At 57.6% G+C, this 16,123-nt stretch overlaps 1 protein-coding gene across 1 annotated transcript in view; it reads right to left on the bottom strand.

The window, feature by feature from the left end:
• Positions 1 to 14,574, bottom strand: part of NTMT1 (N-terminal Xaa-Pro-Lys N-methyltransferase 1) — a 42,801-nt gene extending 28,227 nt beyond the window's left edge. The window contains exon 1 of the mRNA XM_076009116.1: positions 14,551 to 14,574. The gene's annotated coding sequence lies outside the window, so the exon portion shown is untranslated. The remainder of the gene's footprint in view (positions 1 to 14,550) is intronic.
• Between the last annotated feature and the right edge of the window lie 1,549 nt (positions 14,575 to 16,123).

Below are 16,123 nucleotides of genomic sequence, written 5' to 3'. Positions count from 1 at the left end.
TTCTCACTTGCCCCTCCCTGCCTTCCTCCCCCCCCCAGAGGTAGGACTTACTCACCCCTACATGCAGTCCTCTATCCTGGGGACAACAGCACACCTCTGTAAACAGCACGCTTCTGGGAAGCGCCGACCCGTGTGGGGGAGCCGCTGCTTCCACCTGGGGGGCTGTGTTTGCCCACAGAGGATGGGGAGGGCCACGCTGGCTGAGCCCGCAGACCAGGCCAGGCCACCCCGATGGATCCGGGTCCGGGACCTCTTGCCCCCAGTCCCCTGCGCTGGGAGGACAGGGAATGGCCTGCTTGGGCCTTCCAGGCTGGGATTTCCAGCATTTGTGGAGTTAAGACCCTAATATTATTTTCCAACAGCTTTTGGTGGTTTAATAGAATTGAGGGTAAATCTAACTTGCAAATTTTCCCTTTTGATCTCTCTCTCTCCTTCTCTTTTTTTTTTTTTTAGTAGCTCAACAGAATAGGGTTTAGAATAAAACTAGAGACTGCTCCCTCCTTTCTCCTGCTCCTCATCAGGGCTCTCCGGAGGTTTGGAGTCCTGGGGTATCCCTGAGCATGGTCACCACAGCCTGGATTCCTGGTCTGCAGCCTGACTTGCCCTGCTGCAGCCCCCAGCCAGCCCTGACTGCACAGGCTCCTCCAAGCCTGAGGTCCTGCCCCTCTGCCTTCTCCCTCCGCCCTTCTTCTCTCCCCCTATACTCCCCCCCTGCAGTGGGCCTTGGGCTTCTGCTTCCTCTCCTGAGCCACACCCCCCTTCATGCCCCAGGGCCTTTGCATGTGCTTTTCTCAATACCTGGAATGCTCCTCCTACAGCTTCCCTGGCTCCTACTTAGCATCAGTCTCAGATGCCACCTCCTCAGGAAGCCCTCCCAAATGAAGCCAGGTCCCCAGGGTTCTCCTAGCCGTCCGATTTACCGCAATCGGACGTGAACAGTGGCAGCATTCATTACCTGTACACAGAGGCCCATGCTTGGCAGACCCTGGGCTCCCGAGTGCAGGGTCTGGGCGGGCCCCTAACCCAGAGCCTGCCATGTAGAAGGCCTGGGTAAAAGCTGGGCAAAGGGTGGGATCCTACCTGTGGGCATCTCCCTGCTGCATTCTCTGCCTCAGTTTCCCTGCATATAAGACAAGGGGGAGGGTCCCTTGCCTGCCGGCCATGTGATGACTCTCTGATGCTCCCTCTGGGCTTCCTGCAAGGATCACACTCATTTCACGGTGTCTGACTTCTCTGATTACCTGATTTTCCAGGGAGGAATTCCGGGCTGGGGTGGCATCTGCTGGGTATCTGGGCACCTGTCCCATCCTACCAGCCTAGGCACACCCAGCATCCTTGGGGAGGCCTGCTAAAACTGCCCGCCCTTGGCAGGTAAGGTCCCACACAGAAACCCTCCCAGGGTCCTATAACCGCGTGTTGTCTGGCCCGTGACGAGGGACACACTGCTCTCTCTGGCCACAGCTATAAAACCAGTCAAGCATGAGGGCCCAGGAGCCAGACGGGCTGGGTTCAAATTCTGACTCAGTTGTTACAGTGCGACTGGGGCTCACCGCTCATTTCTCTGTGCCTCAGTCCCTGGTCTGTATAATGGGCATAATCCCAGCACCTCCCCGCTGGGGTTCTTGTGTTGACCAGATGGTTTCCTGCCTGGGCCTGACACACAGCAAGCACCTGGGGGTCAGGAGCCCTGCCTCCTCCACTCCAGGGGCAGTGGCTAGGCCTCAAGTCTCTGGGGCCAAAGAGACCAGGTCAACACCCAGCTCTGCTACTTAGCTGGCTGTGTGACCACTCAGTGCCTCAGTTTCCCCATCTGTAAAGTGGGGATAATATGTACACCTGCCTCTTAGGTTGGCTGCCTGCATTCTGTGTTACATCATCATCTGGTTTCATTATTCCCAGCCTGGTCTCACCTCCCCCCATGAAGGTCTTGCGGTGAACTGAAAGTCCAAAGAGCACTGCCAGGTGCCACTTCCCCTGCTGGCTGTGTGACCTGGGGCAAGCCCCATCCCTTCTCTGAGCCCCAGGATGTGCACCTGAGAAAGGATGCCCTTCATCTACGGGGAGGGCGAGGGCAAGGGCTGGAAGGTCTGCAAGGGACCGCGCAGGGAGAGAGGCTACCGACAGGCAGGCAGCATCCATTGTCCCTTTCACTGCTGTAGTGACTCCAGACAGGCAGGGCTCCGCGCCTGGATTACCGGTGGGGAAACAGGACAAGAAGGAACATGTTGCACCTCGACAGGGAGGGAGGGCATTCCACGCCCACCCCTCAACACTCCAGGAGGCTAAGCCCCAGAGGGGGGAGATGGGACCATGGGTCACAGAGGCTTGCCTGATACAGGAAGTGGATCCTCGCGGTGGGGGGAGGTGCAGGTACCCCAAATGGAGCCCGGCTCCCTGCTTGCATCCCTAAGGTCCAAAGGCCACAGAATGTTCCCCAATGGTCCTCCCTGAAAGGCCCCTCCCCAAGAAGGTCTCAAGCCAGGGCTTCCTGGGCAGGGAGGAGGGCAGCTGGGGAAGCCGAGGCAGGGGCTGGCCTGGGGTCGCACAGCCCAGGCGGGGTCCGGAAGCCCGGTCGCCCGCTTCCCAAGTCGGGGCTCAGTCCTCGCCCAGCCCGGCGGCGCCGCCTGCGGCCCCGCCCGCCGCGGGCCCTGCAGGGACCTGCCCAGCCGGGACGAGCGGGGCCTCCGGAGGTCCGCGCGGGGCCCCAGCCGGGGATGAAAGGGGAATCCGCCGAAACCTGCCTCCCTCCCGGCTCGCCCGCCCCTTCCGCAACCGGATCTGGCTGGGGGCGCCGGGCTTTGATGTCCGCGCCGCGGCCCCCGCGCTCGGACCGCTCGGGAGACTCCGGGAGGCCGACTTGAAAGGGCGCCGCGGCCGGTCCGGGACTGGGCGGGCGGCGGGGGGGGGGAGGGGTGGGCTGGGGGAGGAGGGAGGCCGAAAAGGGGTCGGCTCGACGCCCAGCCCCGGGCCCCGCCCGAGGAATGACTTGCCCCGGCATTCAAGGCCCTGTGGGGCGCCCTCCCTGCGCCGCCCGTTCCCACGCTCGCACTCTGCCCCTTGGCCCGACAGGTTACTGCCCCATCTCGAGCCCTAGTGCACGCAGTTCCCTCTGCTAGAAGTGCACGTCCCATCTTTTCCGCCCAGGCCTCGGCTCGGCTCGGCTCCTTGCGGGTGGGGCTGGGGGCTGGGGTGGGCGTCGTCTTTTCCCGCGGGGCCTCGCGAGGCCGCAGTGCTCCCTCCCGCCCACTGCCTGGGTGCCCTGGGCTGCAAGCCACGCCTTGCCCAGGACGCGGCCGTGGGCGCCTGGAGGGCGTCCTTGCAGCCCCCGGTCTGCACAGCCGTGGGGGCGCTCCCGAGACAGGGAGAAGGGGTCGACCTTCTCCCCACCTCCCGCCTCTGCATCCTTGGGCTCAACCCTTGGCAGTGCCGGGGAAGTCCTGGCCCCGTGTTCTCTGCCCCCAGAGTCCCATGACGCTTTGTAGCTGCCTCCTTGGTCCCTCTCTTCTGTCCCATCCCGCTGGTTTACTGGCGACTCCCAGGCCCAGAGCTGCAGGCTGAGGGCGAGTTTTAGTTCCAAGTTGCAGATGAGGACACTGAGGCCCACAGCGATCATGGCAGCGTAGCTGGTCAGGCTGAGGCGGCAGTGCTGGGCATGAGGCCCCTGGGGAGCAGGGGGGGGGGCCAGCTAGGTTCAAACCTAGGACTCTTCCACCAGAGCCTCCTGGGACGGTGAGAGGGCCCAAGCTCTGTCCGTGTGCCCATGGAGGGACGAGGCTCGGCAGAATGTTAAGCACAAGCAAACCGGCCTGGGCGCGGCGTGCGCGCAGGAATGGCTGTTCCGGTGCGCACAGCGTCCTGAGCATCCCGCGTCTGGGCCGCACGTGCCGCGGGAACACACACAAGTCCGGCTAAATCTGCAGCCCCGACAGGGGCCCTCCCGAGCCCCCCAGGAGGGGAGAGTGGGCGGAGGAGGGTGGAAGGGGCAGCGGAGACGCAGGATGCCTGTGCTGCCCGCGGGAGCTGCAGCCTGGGTGGGCGAGACCAGATGTGAGCGGCGGCCTCCCTGCCCGCCGGCTCCTGCTTTTCTCGGATCTCAGAGCTCAGCTTTCTCAGCTCTGCCTCCCTGGGGTATTCTCTCTGCAGCTCCCAGCACCGCTCACACTGCCTCCACCCCACCCACTCCACCGCCAGGCTCAGCAGGCACGGGAGGGGGAGGGGCGTGGGGGCTCACTCAGGGGCAGCAGCGGGAGGCCTGACCCCCTGGGCCCAGCTTCTCAGCCTGGTGTCTCATTTTTCCTGAAGGGCGAGACTGACTCTCCTCCTTCCTTCCTTTAACAAGTGTTTACTGAGCACCTACCATGTGCCAGCCCCGCACTAAATGCTGGGGACACCTCTGTGGACAGGACAGACTCACTGGATCACGGGGAAAAGAGACACAAATCAAAGAGATCCGTAAATCTGTGCTATGATGGTGAGACCACTGGCAGCTCGGAAAAAAAGCCTGAACCCAGCCATAGGCATGGGGGAAGTGACACAGATGAGTTGAAAGCAAAGGCCAGGACCAAGGAGAGTGAGTGGCGGGAGGGGAAGGGCGCGGGGCAGGGCAAGGGGTCGGAGTAGGGCCCTTGTGGGATCCAGGCACCCACAGAATCCAGCCCAGGATGTCCCCATCCCTCAGTTGAGAGATCTCAAAGAAAGAGACCCAAAGAAGGAGGGCTTGGGTTGGGGTTAGAAGACAATCCCAGCCTGGATTTCAGACCCCACTTGGCATGGACCGGCGGGAGCCTGACCTGGAGAGACAGAAGCTGGGCTCTGAGGAGGGGTGGTAGGTGGGGCTGTTCCCAAAGTGGGTGGGGAGTAGAAAGGGCTGTGACCCACTCTCCTAGAATGCCCTTCTTCTCACTAGCTTGGTCAAAGCCCTGTACAACCCTCAGGACCCAATCTAAATGTTCCCTCTGCTGTGAAGACGTCCCAGACCCCCCCCCCAGGAAATGTGAGTCCGCTCACATTTCACTTATGCTTTTTAAAACAGTGGTCTTCCATTGGACACCTACTGTGTGTCAGGGACGTGCTGAGCACTTTGCTCCAGAGAGGGGAGAGGGGAGTGGCTTGCCCAGGTCCCACTGTGGGTAAGAGGCAGGGCCAGGCTTGGGGCCCAGGACCCCCGACTCTAGCGCCTGTGCTCTGAATCGGAGCTGGGCTGCCTCCCCCTGTGCTCCCCGTTGCCTTTGCAGAGACCCTCTCTGCTCCTCCCACCCGCTGGATCTCAGCTGTTTCCTCCAGGAGGCCCTTCCAGGCACTGTCCTCCCAGGGAGGGTGGGTGCCTCTCCGCTTCTCGTCATCTATCCCATAGTTTCATTCTCCTCCAGCTCTTTTCGCAACTGCAATTATTTCCTTCTTTGTTTACATGGTTATTGTGTCTCCCCAACTAGACTGAGATTCCCAGAAGGCAGGGACTGTGTATCTTACGGTACCACTGGGCTCGTGTTAAAAACGATTCGGTTGTGCTTCAAATAGGGCAGACTTCAAACAACAGTGGTTTAAACAATAAAGGGTTCATTTGTTGCTCAAGTAAATATAAGCAGGGCTGTATGGGGCTACCGTCCTGTTGCTCTGCCATCCTCGACACACAGCTTCAACCTCACAGTGCACAATAGCTGCTCCCGCTCCAGCCTCCACGCCCACACTCTGGTCAGCAGAAAGGAGGAAAAAAGGAGAAGGTGTCGCCCTGTGCTTTAAAGAAAACTCCCAAGAAGTGGGCCAAACCACTTCTACCAGCATCCTATTGGCCAGACCTTGATCACATGGCCATATCTGGCTACAAAGGAAGCTGGGAAATGTAGTCCTAGGCCAGGTGGCCATCTGCCCAGCTAAGGATAGGGTTCTGTTCTTATGGAAGAGGAGAGAAGAGAACCCACAGCTTATGACATAGTCTCCACCTCTTGGCTCATAGTAATAATAATAGCTGACATATAATTAGTACTTTATCTTGTAGTCATTCATTTAATCCTCAAGGTAGGGAAACTAGGGAACAGAATTGGTCAAATCACCTGCCCAAGGCCACCCAGCTGCTAAATAGCCCAGCTGAGGATTTGAACTTAGGACCACCTGGTTCCAGGGCTGATACTTCCCTCCTCTGCCAAGCCAGCTCATTTGCTGTGGAAGGAATGACTTAACCTACTGATTTGCTCTTGTCTGCATGTGGCCCGTGAATAGACTGGGCCTCGGACAATGTGGCTTCCTCCCCCTGCCCCTTGGGCTGGCTCGGGGCCTGGGCTATGCCTTCCAGGACTGAGCTGGCCTGATCCACGAGGACTCGGAGAGGCCAGTTCCTGGATGGGGCAGGGGCTTTTGCTACAGGGAGGGGAAGCAGGGGCAGGGACAGCTGTGAGGGAGGGTTCCAGAGAAGCAGGGGCGAGGGGCACGGAGACAGCCTTTTCCAAAACGGGGACTGAGTCAGAAAGACCTTTTCAGGGCACAGCAGAGCCTAGGGTGTTCCCGCCAAGACTCCTGGGGTGACCCGACCGTGGGGTGGGGAGTGGGCTCTTGCTGAGTACTTGGGTCCCAGAGGAGCCAGGGTGTTGCCCGGCCAGCGTTTCTCCAGCCCTCTCCTTTGAGCGGTGGCTGCCTCCCCCGGGGTTGTCTCTGCCAAGGGGCCTTTCCTGGGGACACTTTCCTACTTAGCCTGGGTTTGGTGCAGAGAGAGGAGGCCACAGGGGCCCTGGCAAGACCCAGCCTGCAGCATGTGGCAGCATCCTCCAGGGAGAGAGACCCCCGACAATCAGAGGATGCCACTCTCTTCCCGCTCCAGCCCCGGCTCGGGCTGCCAGCCTCAACACGCAGCGTCAACCTCACAGCGCACAGGGGCTGCTCCCTGCCGGGGCCCTGCAGTCTGCGGGCCTCCCAGCTGTGCCCGGGGAGCCCGAGGGCCCTGCTTCTTGTCCATGTAGCCAAGATCCCCGGTGCCTTTCTTTGCAGTGCGGGGTGGTGACCTTCTCTGTGCCGTGGACCAACGTGGCATCTGGTGACACCTTCTTACCCTGTCTTGTTTGTAAATGCATGAGAAATACATAGGATTACACGGGAAACCAAGTATTTGAAATATACCTAGCAAGATATTTTTAAAAAATCACATTTGTGATGTAATTACTAAATGTGCCTTTTGATTAAGCATTAACAAGGTCCAACAGCGGGTCTAAAATGAAGGAGCGATGAGTGAGCTTTTGAGAAATCTGCACCAACTTTGATGTAATCCGAAGATATCAGTGGTTTCTGTTGGGAACAAAGCCGCAGGTACTGCTGACTCCTGGCTCTGTCGCAGGTGATCGTCATGAAGGAAACGCTAAGCTGTGGTTGGAGGTTAGTGAAAACGGAGATGGAATTCTTTTCCCACCCAAGTTCACGAATGCCCTGAATTCTTTGCATGGCACACCCCAGGTTAAGGACCTCTGCTCTAATTGGGGTGCGGAGATGATGTTAGCCGAGCAGGGAGTTCCGGGAGGGCAGGGCAGGGAGGCTGGGGAGGAGCTGGGGAGGAGCCCATAGCTAAGGGGGAGGAGTCCTGGACGGGCAGAGTCACCTGGCCCCCAAACCAAGGAATTCCGGACATTAAGGGGGAAGAAGAAGCCAACTTGCTTGCTGATTTCTTCAGCCTGGGGTCCTGGACACAAGGGTCCCCAAAAGCAGAGGGAGGCGAGGAGGGCAGACGAGGAGAGTACCAGCTGGAACTGGATTCAGCGGGGAGAGAGTGGGTGTGCCACTCTCACTGGGGTGAGGAGCAGGCCCGGGCTGGATGTCAGCTGACCTGCGGGAGGCAGCAGCTCTGCCCTGTGTCACCCTCTGTCTGCGGTCGGGCGGGACAGGGCTGTTTTCATGCAGAGTGGGAAGCCCCTTCCAGGCCCACGTCTGCCGAGGGCACAGTGCGTCCCCACACCCCTAACTGTTCTTGACACGCGGGACGTGCCCAACAAGCTGCCCCGAATCCCTGGCTGCACAACCACTGAGGAAGGTTTCTGGTCATGCCCGTCTGCCACACAGCCCCTGAGGCTCAGAGAGGGAGCGAAGCCTTCATGCACGGCCCAGGGGTACATGGCAGAGAGGGATTCCCCGCTCCGAGATCCCCGGACACCGCCCTGGTCCTCTCTCTCTTCTCCCTCCAGGAGAGAGGTCCAGAGCCTGGCAGGCCCCAGCGAATCAGCTCCTGGCAGCGTTCCCCAAAGGCCGGAGGCACTGAACGGCCTAGGGGTCCCCACCAGAGCAAGCTTCCACTCCCCCTCTCGCAAGGGAGCAGGGCCCTCAGATCTGGGGAGCATCTTGATGCCTTTCCAGGAAGCCCGAGCGGGGTCTCCCTGTCCTCGGGGCAGTGGTGATGGGCCCCATCCCTGTCCTGGACAGTGTGCGGAGGCCGGGGGAGGGGGATGTGGGACAGCAGCCTCCCCCCCCCCCCGGAGGTCACAGTCAGGCTGGGGAGGGTGGACTTATTTTAATCACATGGGTCCTTGTAAGAGAGAGACAGGAAGGCGGGAGACAGGAAGACAGGAAGATGCTACACTGCTGGCTTTGGAGAAGGAGGATGGAGCCACAAGCCAAGGAATGTGGGCAGCCTCTAGAAGCTAGAAAAGGGGAGGAAACAGATTCTCCAAGGCCTCTGGAAGCCACTTTGACTTTGTCTGGCACTTTCTATCTGTAGTTTCTCCAGGACAGTAAACTGGCCTGTTCGAGGGGCTGGGCCAGCAGGGAGAGAGGGAGGCTCAAGATTCTGAAATAAATGGAAAAATATCCTTAAAAAGCAGAATCGCTGGGTTTCCCTGGGCCAGGCTGCTCTCTGCCACCACCGTCTTCACCAGGAGGCCTTAGATCCCACCCGACACAAGCCCAGGCCTGAGACCTGCCCTGGGTGCCAACTGTCAGCTCTGCTGAGTCCTCACTGTGTGTCTTTGGGCAAGTCCTTCCACCTCTCTCAGCCTCAGTTTCCTCCTCTGTAAAATGCAGAGAATAAAATTAACTTATCTATTGCGTGCCATGTTTGTGAAGAGGTTAGCTCAGTGCCAGGCACGCAGGTGCACCCCTGTGGGGGTCTGGGTGTGCAGGTACTCATGTGCAGGTATGGGTGGAAAGGTGCATATATGTAGGTGTGCTTGCACAGGTATGTGTACAGGTACAAATGTGCAGGTATGCATTGCAGGCATGCGTGTGCAGGTATGCTTGTACAGGCATGTGTGTATAGGTACACATGTGCAGTATGTATTGCAGGCATGTATGTGTAGGTATGCTTGTACAGGCACGTGTGGACAGGTACACATGTGCAGTATGCACTGCAGGCATGTATGTGTAGGTATGCTTGTACAGGCATGTGTGTACAGGTACAAATGTGCAGTGTGCATTGCAGGCATGCATGTGCAGGTATATATGCAGCCCAATGAGCATTCTGAAATTCACCTTTGACTTGTCACTCCCCTATACCCAGCCACCCCATCCCCTAGGGAGCAGTTCGCATCTTCAGCAAGGCCCACAAGACCCTGCCAGTCCCTCAGCTGCCAGCCTCTCGGCCTCATGCCCTGCCTCCCCAGCTGCACCTGAGAGCCGGGCCTGCCTCCTCCTCCTCATCCCTCAGGTGCGTGTGTTCCTTGGGAGTCCAGGCCTTTGTCTGTGCTAGTCCTCTGGAACATTTTCCCCTTCTCCTCCTCACTGACTAGCTCCTACTCAGTCTTTGGGTCCATCACCTCCTCCAGGTAGCCTTCCCTGACTGCCAACCCACAGGGGCTGCCTCTCCCCCTTGACCCCGTGGGACCTCCCTCCTGCGTGCTCCCATGGCCTCAGCACTGACCACATCTGCGATAATCACTCCTGAGCACCCCTCTTCACTCTGAGGCCATGCACCCACTGAGGGCAGGAGCGAGAAGGCCTGGCCTCTCCCCTGGTCCCTGTGCCCAGCACGGGCCCGGCCCAGAGTAGGGCTCAGCACCTCTGCTGCACGAGTAAGCGAATGGACGCACGCGTCTGGCGCGGGCAAGGCGGCCACTCGCTGCGGATGGGCAGCAGCACGTGTGTGCAAAGGTGTGTTCCTGTTTTGTTGACGGGAGACTTGGGCCCAGACTGTGCCCTGGAGGGGGGCTGGAGGGAGGGCAGACAGAGTGCCCACTCCTCCCCACTTCCCACCAGTCCCCACCCCCATGCAGACTGTGGCCTATTGAGGGAGGGGGAGGGGTGGGAGGGAGGTGGACACCTGCCGTCAGCAGCCTCTTCCTCCCTCCCTGACCTCCTGGTGACCTCCATCCCCAGAGCCTGGGCCCCTCCACTGAATGGAGGAGGGGCAGAGACTTCCCAGGGTCACCAGGGGACACTCAGGCCAGCAGCCCTTCTGGTGGCCCTGCCCCCCACCCAGCTCTTGCTCAGGCCAGAAGGAGGTCAGAGCAGAGGCTCTGGGGGAAGGGGACAGAGGGCGGGCCTGGCCTGGCCCCGAAGCCTGGACAGCTGGCCCAGCCCCTCCCCCATGCCTGGGGTGGGGCAGCCCAAGGCTGTGTGGCCTGGAATGATCACTCTCCCTCTCTGATCCTAATCATCTGTAAAATGGCCGGCAGCCCTTCTTTGCAGCCCTGCAGCAATTAATGAGCTTATGTTTACAGAGGGCTCGCACAATGCCTGGCATTGGAAAATGCTCAGTAAGTATAATTTTGTCATCATCATTAGTGTTTCCTCCCTCCCTTCCTCCCACGCTCTTCCCTCCCTTCCTTCCTTCCCTCCTTCCTGCAGGGAGACCTTGTGCTTGTTCCCAGAAGGCCCTGCGAGGGCGGGACAGGTCTGTCTGCTCATCTCCACCTCCCCAGCCCCAGCACTGTGCCAGGTACCTAGCGGGTCTCAATACACGTGTGCCCAGTGAATGCCCTGGTGGCATCGGGGACAAAGCCCTTCCTCTCTCTGGGCCTCAGTTTCTTCATCTGTAAAAATGGGCCCCAAAACTAGGACGCTCCAAGATCCCTCCGGCTTTGAAATAAGGCCTGGATGTTATTGTCACTGCTGTGCTTGAGTCTTGGGTGTTGGGGTTTGGGGGTTTTTGGATATTAATGCCAACTAATCACACACCAGGCCTCCCGCCTGGGCACTGTGTGCACCAGCCTCTCCATTGCCCGCCTGCTTCTGTGCTCCGATGCCTGTCCTCAGCACCCCAGCCGGTGCAGGGGTCTGCAAAACAAAGCTGTGCTGGATAAGGACAAGAGTTTGGTTTTTTTTTTTTTTTTAATTTTTCTAGAGACAAGGTCTGGCTCTGTCACCCAGGCTGGAGTGCAGTGGCGTAATCATAGTTCACAGCAGCCTTGAACTCCTGGGCTCAAGCAATCCTCCTGCCTCAGCCTCCCCGAGTAGCTGGGACTACAGGCGTGTCTGGGATTATAGGATGAGCCCCTGCGCCCCAGCAAGACAGGAGTTTAACACGGCCATAGGACCCTGCAGGGCCAGCCCTTGGGAGCCTGTGCAGCCTCATCTCAGCCCTGTACTTTCCATGTCCCGCCTGTGCGGCCTTTGCACATGCTGTTCCACTCAAGCTGCAATGCTGTTCCTTTCTTCACCACTCATTCTCCAGATCTAGGCTCTAGGGCCACTCCCTCTAGGAAGCCTTCGAATCACGCCATTATTGACTGCCTCAGCCCCATGCCTCTCCCCCCCACGGTGCCTGTCACGCTCAGAAAGTCACATCTGCTTGTAGAATAATTACATTTCCTCCACTGGACACGCGCTCGGGCCGTGTTCGGCTCTGGTCCGTTGCTACGCCCAGCCAGGAGCCTGGCACGTATCAGATGCTGCTGCCACATCCCCTCCCCACGCAGTGGGCGTCTTCAAGGGTCTCTGCAGAACACCCTGACACCTGAGGAGCCAGGCAGCCACGCGGCACCCGCGTGGCAAGGATCAGGGCAGTGGCGGAGGGGTGACCTCTGCGTGCACACGCCCAGCTCCCGCCATCTGCCCAGGGCCTGCCTTAGCCACGACAGACATTTCGGAATAAACCCCATTCTCTGAGTCTGGCTGCTCCTGGAGAGGGACTGGTCCTGATCCCAGGCGGCAGCCCAGCCCCGCCACTCACTGCAGTGCCTCTCCAGGCCCCGGTTCCTCACTGTGGAATGCAGACAGTGCTGGTCCCCGCTTCGGGGCGAGAGTCAGTGAGACTGTCTGTGTGCTCCCTGCACCGTGCTCAGCACAGGCAGGGGGGAGCTCACCTGGGCGCCAGGGTCAGATGGAGGCTGGGGGCATGGTCTCCAGGGGGGGCCCCCAAGGCCACTCCACTGCGGGGTTTGCAGCAGGCATAAGGAGGGCGGTAGAAAGAACTCTGAGAGAGAGAGAGAGAGAGTGTGAGAGAGAGAGAGAGAGAAAGTGTGTGTGTGTGTGTGTGTGTGTGTGTGTAGCTGGCAGAAGAGCCTTCATCCAGGGGAGGGAGGGAATGAGCTGGAAAAACCCAGCACTGCAGTAGCAGCTAAGCCAGCAGCCCAGAGGCAGGGAGGGGGGTGGGCGGGCTCCAAGAAGGCCCAGTGAGGGAGGGTGGGCCCTGGGGGAAGGAGGAAGCTGCCAAAGTCCAGGAGAGGAGACTGTGGGAGAATTCTGGACCAGAGGGCCCGAAGACCTGCTTGGCCCCCTGGCATCCCTGGTGCCAAGAACTTGCACTTGCTGTCCACAGACTCGGGTCTGAGTTTGGGCTCTGCCACTTACGTAGCTGCGTGACCCTTGGTGAATCCTTTGCCTCTCAGAGCCTCAGCTTCTTCACTTGTAAAATGGAGATGGTAACACAACATACCTGTGGATTCGTTTCCCAAAGTACCAGGGACAGAGTGTCTTAAACGACGGACATTTATTTGCTCAAAGTTCTGGCTAGAAGTCCAAGGTCAAGGCGTTAGCAAGTTGGTTTCTTCCGAGGCTGCTCTCCTCGGCTTGTAGATGGGCTGCCTTCTCCCTGTGTCTCCACGTGGTCGTCCCTCTTACGTGTCTGTGGCCTAGTTTCCTCCTTATGAGGACGCCAGTCACATTGGACCAGGGCCCACCCTAATGGCCTCATTTTAACTTAATCATCTCTTTAAAGACCCTATGTCTTATTTCGTCTGTTTGGGCTGCTATAAAAAAAATGCCATAGACTGAGTAGCTTATAAAGAACAGAATTTTCCACAAAGGACTGATATCCAGAATCCATAAGGAACTCAAACAACTCAACAACAACAACAACAAATAACCCCATCAGAAAGTGGGCACAAGACACAAACAGGCATTTTTCAAAAGAAGACATACAGATGGACAACAGGCAGTTGAAAAAAATGCTCAACATCACTAATCATCTGAGAAATACAAATTAAAGCCACAGTGAGATATCATATGTTACACCAATCAGAATGGCTACTACTACTACTATTATTATTATTACTAGTTTCGAGACAGGATCTGGCTGTGTTGTCCCGGCTAGAGTGTGGTGCTGTCATCTAGCTCACTGCAACCTCAAACTCCTGGGCTCTAATGAAAGTCAGAATGGCTGTTATTAAAAAGTTAAAACACAATAGATATTAGTGAGGATGTGGAGAAAAGGGAACAGTTATATGCTGCTGGTGGGAATGTAAATTAGTACAACCTTTATGGAAAACAGTATGGAGATTTCTCAACAAACTAAAAATGGAGCTACCATTAGATCCAGCCATCCTCTTCTGGATGTCTGCCCAAATGAAAAGAAATCGTTGTATAAAAGAGATACCTAGGGGCCGGGCGTGGTGGCTCACGCCTGTAATCCTAGCACTCTGGGGAGGCCGAGGTGGGAGGATCACTCAAGGTCAGGAGTTCAAAACCAGCCTGAGCAAGAGCGAAACCTCATCTCTACTAAAAATAGAAGAAATTAATTGACCAACTGAAAATATATAGAAAAAATTAGCCGGGCATGGTAGCACGTGCCTGTAGTCCCAGCTACTCGGGAGGCTGAGGCAGAAGGATAGATTGAGCCCAGGAGTTTGAGGTTGCTGTGATCTAGGCTGACGCCACGGCACTCTAGCCTGGGCAACAGATTGTGATTCTGACTCAAAAAAAAAAAAAAAAAAAAAAGAGAAAGAGAGAGATACCTACACTCTCGTGTGTTTATTGTAGCACTATTCACGATAGCTAAGTCATGGAATCAACCTAAGTGTCTAAAAATGGATGATTGGACAAAGAAAATGGGATGTACCATGGACTACTACTCAGCCACAAAAGAGGAATGAAATCATGTCTTTTGCAGCAACATGGACTGAGCTGGAGGCCATTATCTTAAGTGAAATCACTCAGAAGCAGTCAATTACCACACACCCTCACCAGCAGGAGCTAAATAATGTGCACACGCGGACACGAAGAACGGAATAGTAGACACTGGAGACTCAAGGGGGTGTGGGGAGGGAAGTTTCCTGACGGGTAGCATGCATTCTACTCAGGCGATGATTATACAAAAAGCCCAGACTTCGCCACCGTGCAATATATCCATGTAACAAAGTAATTGTACTTGTGCCCCTAAATCTATAAAAATAAAAAGTAAATAAAGAACGGAAATTTATAACTCACATTCTTGGAGGCTGGGAAGTCCCACATCTGGACACCAGCAGATTTGGTGTCTGGTGAGAGCCACTTCCTGGTTCATAGATGACGCTTTCTCGCCTTGTCCCCACACAGCGGAAGAAAGGGGCACACAAGCTCCCTGGGGCCTCTTTGATGAGGGCCCGGATCCCACTGTTGACAGTGGGGCCTCCCACCTCCCCACGGCCACGGCCCCTTAATACCATCGCACTGGAGGGTAGGTTTCAATGTGTGAGTTCCAGGGGCACACAAACGTTCGGACCACAGCCACCCGTCTCCAAATACAGTCCCATTCTGGAGTGCCGGGGGTTAGACTTCAACATACAGATTTAGGGGAACACGATTTAGCCCATAACACCTGTTTGGGTCTGGGTTCCCCTGAAAGCAGGCCGGAAACAAAGGCTGGTGTGCCTGCGTTTTGTCCGGGAGTGTGCTCCCAGGGCGAGAGTGAGGCCGGGAGGGAGAGCAGTGGAGGACAGGAGAGAGCCAACGCAACATGCGACGCTGAGCTCACTTTTGTTCAGTCTGGTGCCCAAGCCCACGGGATCGTCGGAGCTGCCTTACGAAATGCAGCTCAGAAGCATCTGCCCCTGGGAGGAAGGGAGGAAGCGTGGGTCCCAGGGCTCCCTTGCCCTTGAAGAAGGGTTGGCCTGTAGGGTGTTACTGCCTGCCCGTGCAGTTGGGCATGGGTGACTGCTGAGCGGGTTATTGCGGGGGGTTGGGGGGGGGTGGATCCCGCTCCGTGGCATCAGCAAAGCCCCAGGCAGGAAGCAAGAGGCAAGTGTGTGGCCCAGGGTGAGCCTTTGTCAGGCTGCAGCTGCACGAAGCCCGTCAAAGCCTGCAAGGGCTGTTTACCGCAGCTGGGCCTGGATTAACAGGCAAAGCCGAGAGGTTTGAAGTAGACAGGAGGGCTGCTCAACACAGCCCGCCCCTCGCAGCACCCAGCTCTGCCCCACCCTCCACGGGGTCCACCCGCCAGAGTCGCCTTCAAGCTGCTGGCCATCTGCAGTCCCTGCAAATGCTTCATGCAAGAGGGTGACTGAGATGAGCTAGAAGCCACACCTGGATGGTAACCCCTTTCTTTGCATGTTGGTCCTGGTCCCTGGCACAAAGACCCCAGTGTGACCAGATGCAGTCACAGCTTTGAGTTCAGGGGACCCATACTGTGCCTGGTGGAGTCCTCCCCCATTTCCCTTCTCCCCTTCCCTCTCTCCCTTCTCCCCTGGTCCCAGGTAACCAGACCTGTCATCTGACAAGCCTATGGGTGCAGGGATGACAAGTACAAAAGCACATGTGGGTCACTGTGGGGATGGGGGTTGATCCCCTTTCCACAGCTCGCTCCTGGATCACGTGCTCCAGCTACCAGGGTGCAGCACCCGTGGCTGGCTGCTGCCCTGTGCTCAGGGTGTTGCACAAACCGGCTGCCCCAACTTTCAATCAGGCCATGGCTTCAGGGTGAGCCCCGTGGGCATTGGTGCTCACGTACTCACTGGGATCCTCCCTTGCCATAAAATGCGTCCCTTGGTTCAAGGCAGGATCCCATGTCCCCAGATTGGGCATT

This window comes from Microcebus murinus, chromosome 12 (assembly GCF_040939455.1).
Source record: "Microcebus murinus isolate Inina chromosome 12, M.murinus_Inina_mat1.0, whole genome shotgun sequence".
Lineage (NCBI taxonomy): Eukaryota > Metazoa > Chordata > Mammalia > Primates > Cheirogaleidae > Microcebus > Microcebus murinus.
This window is presented reverse-complemented; position numbering and strand designations above follow the sequence as displayed.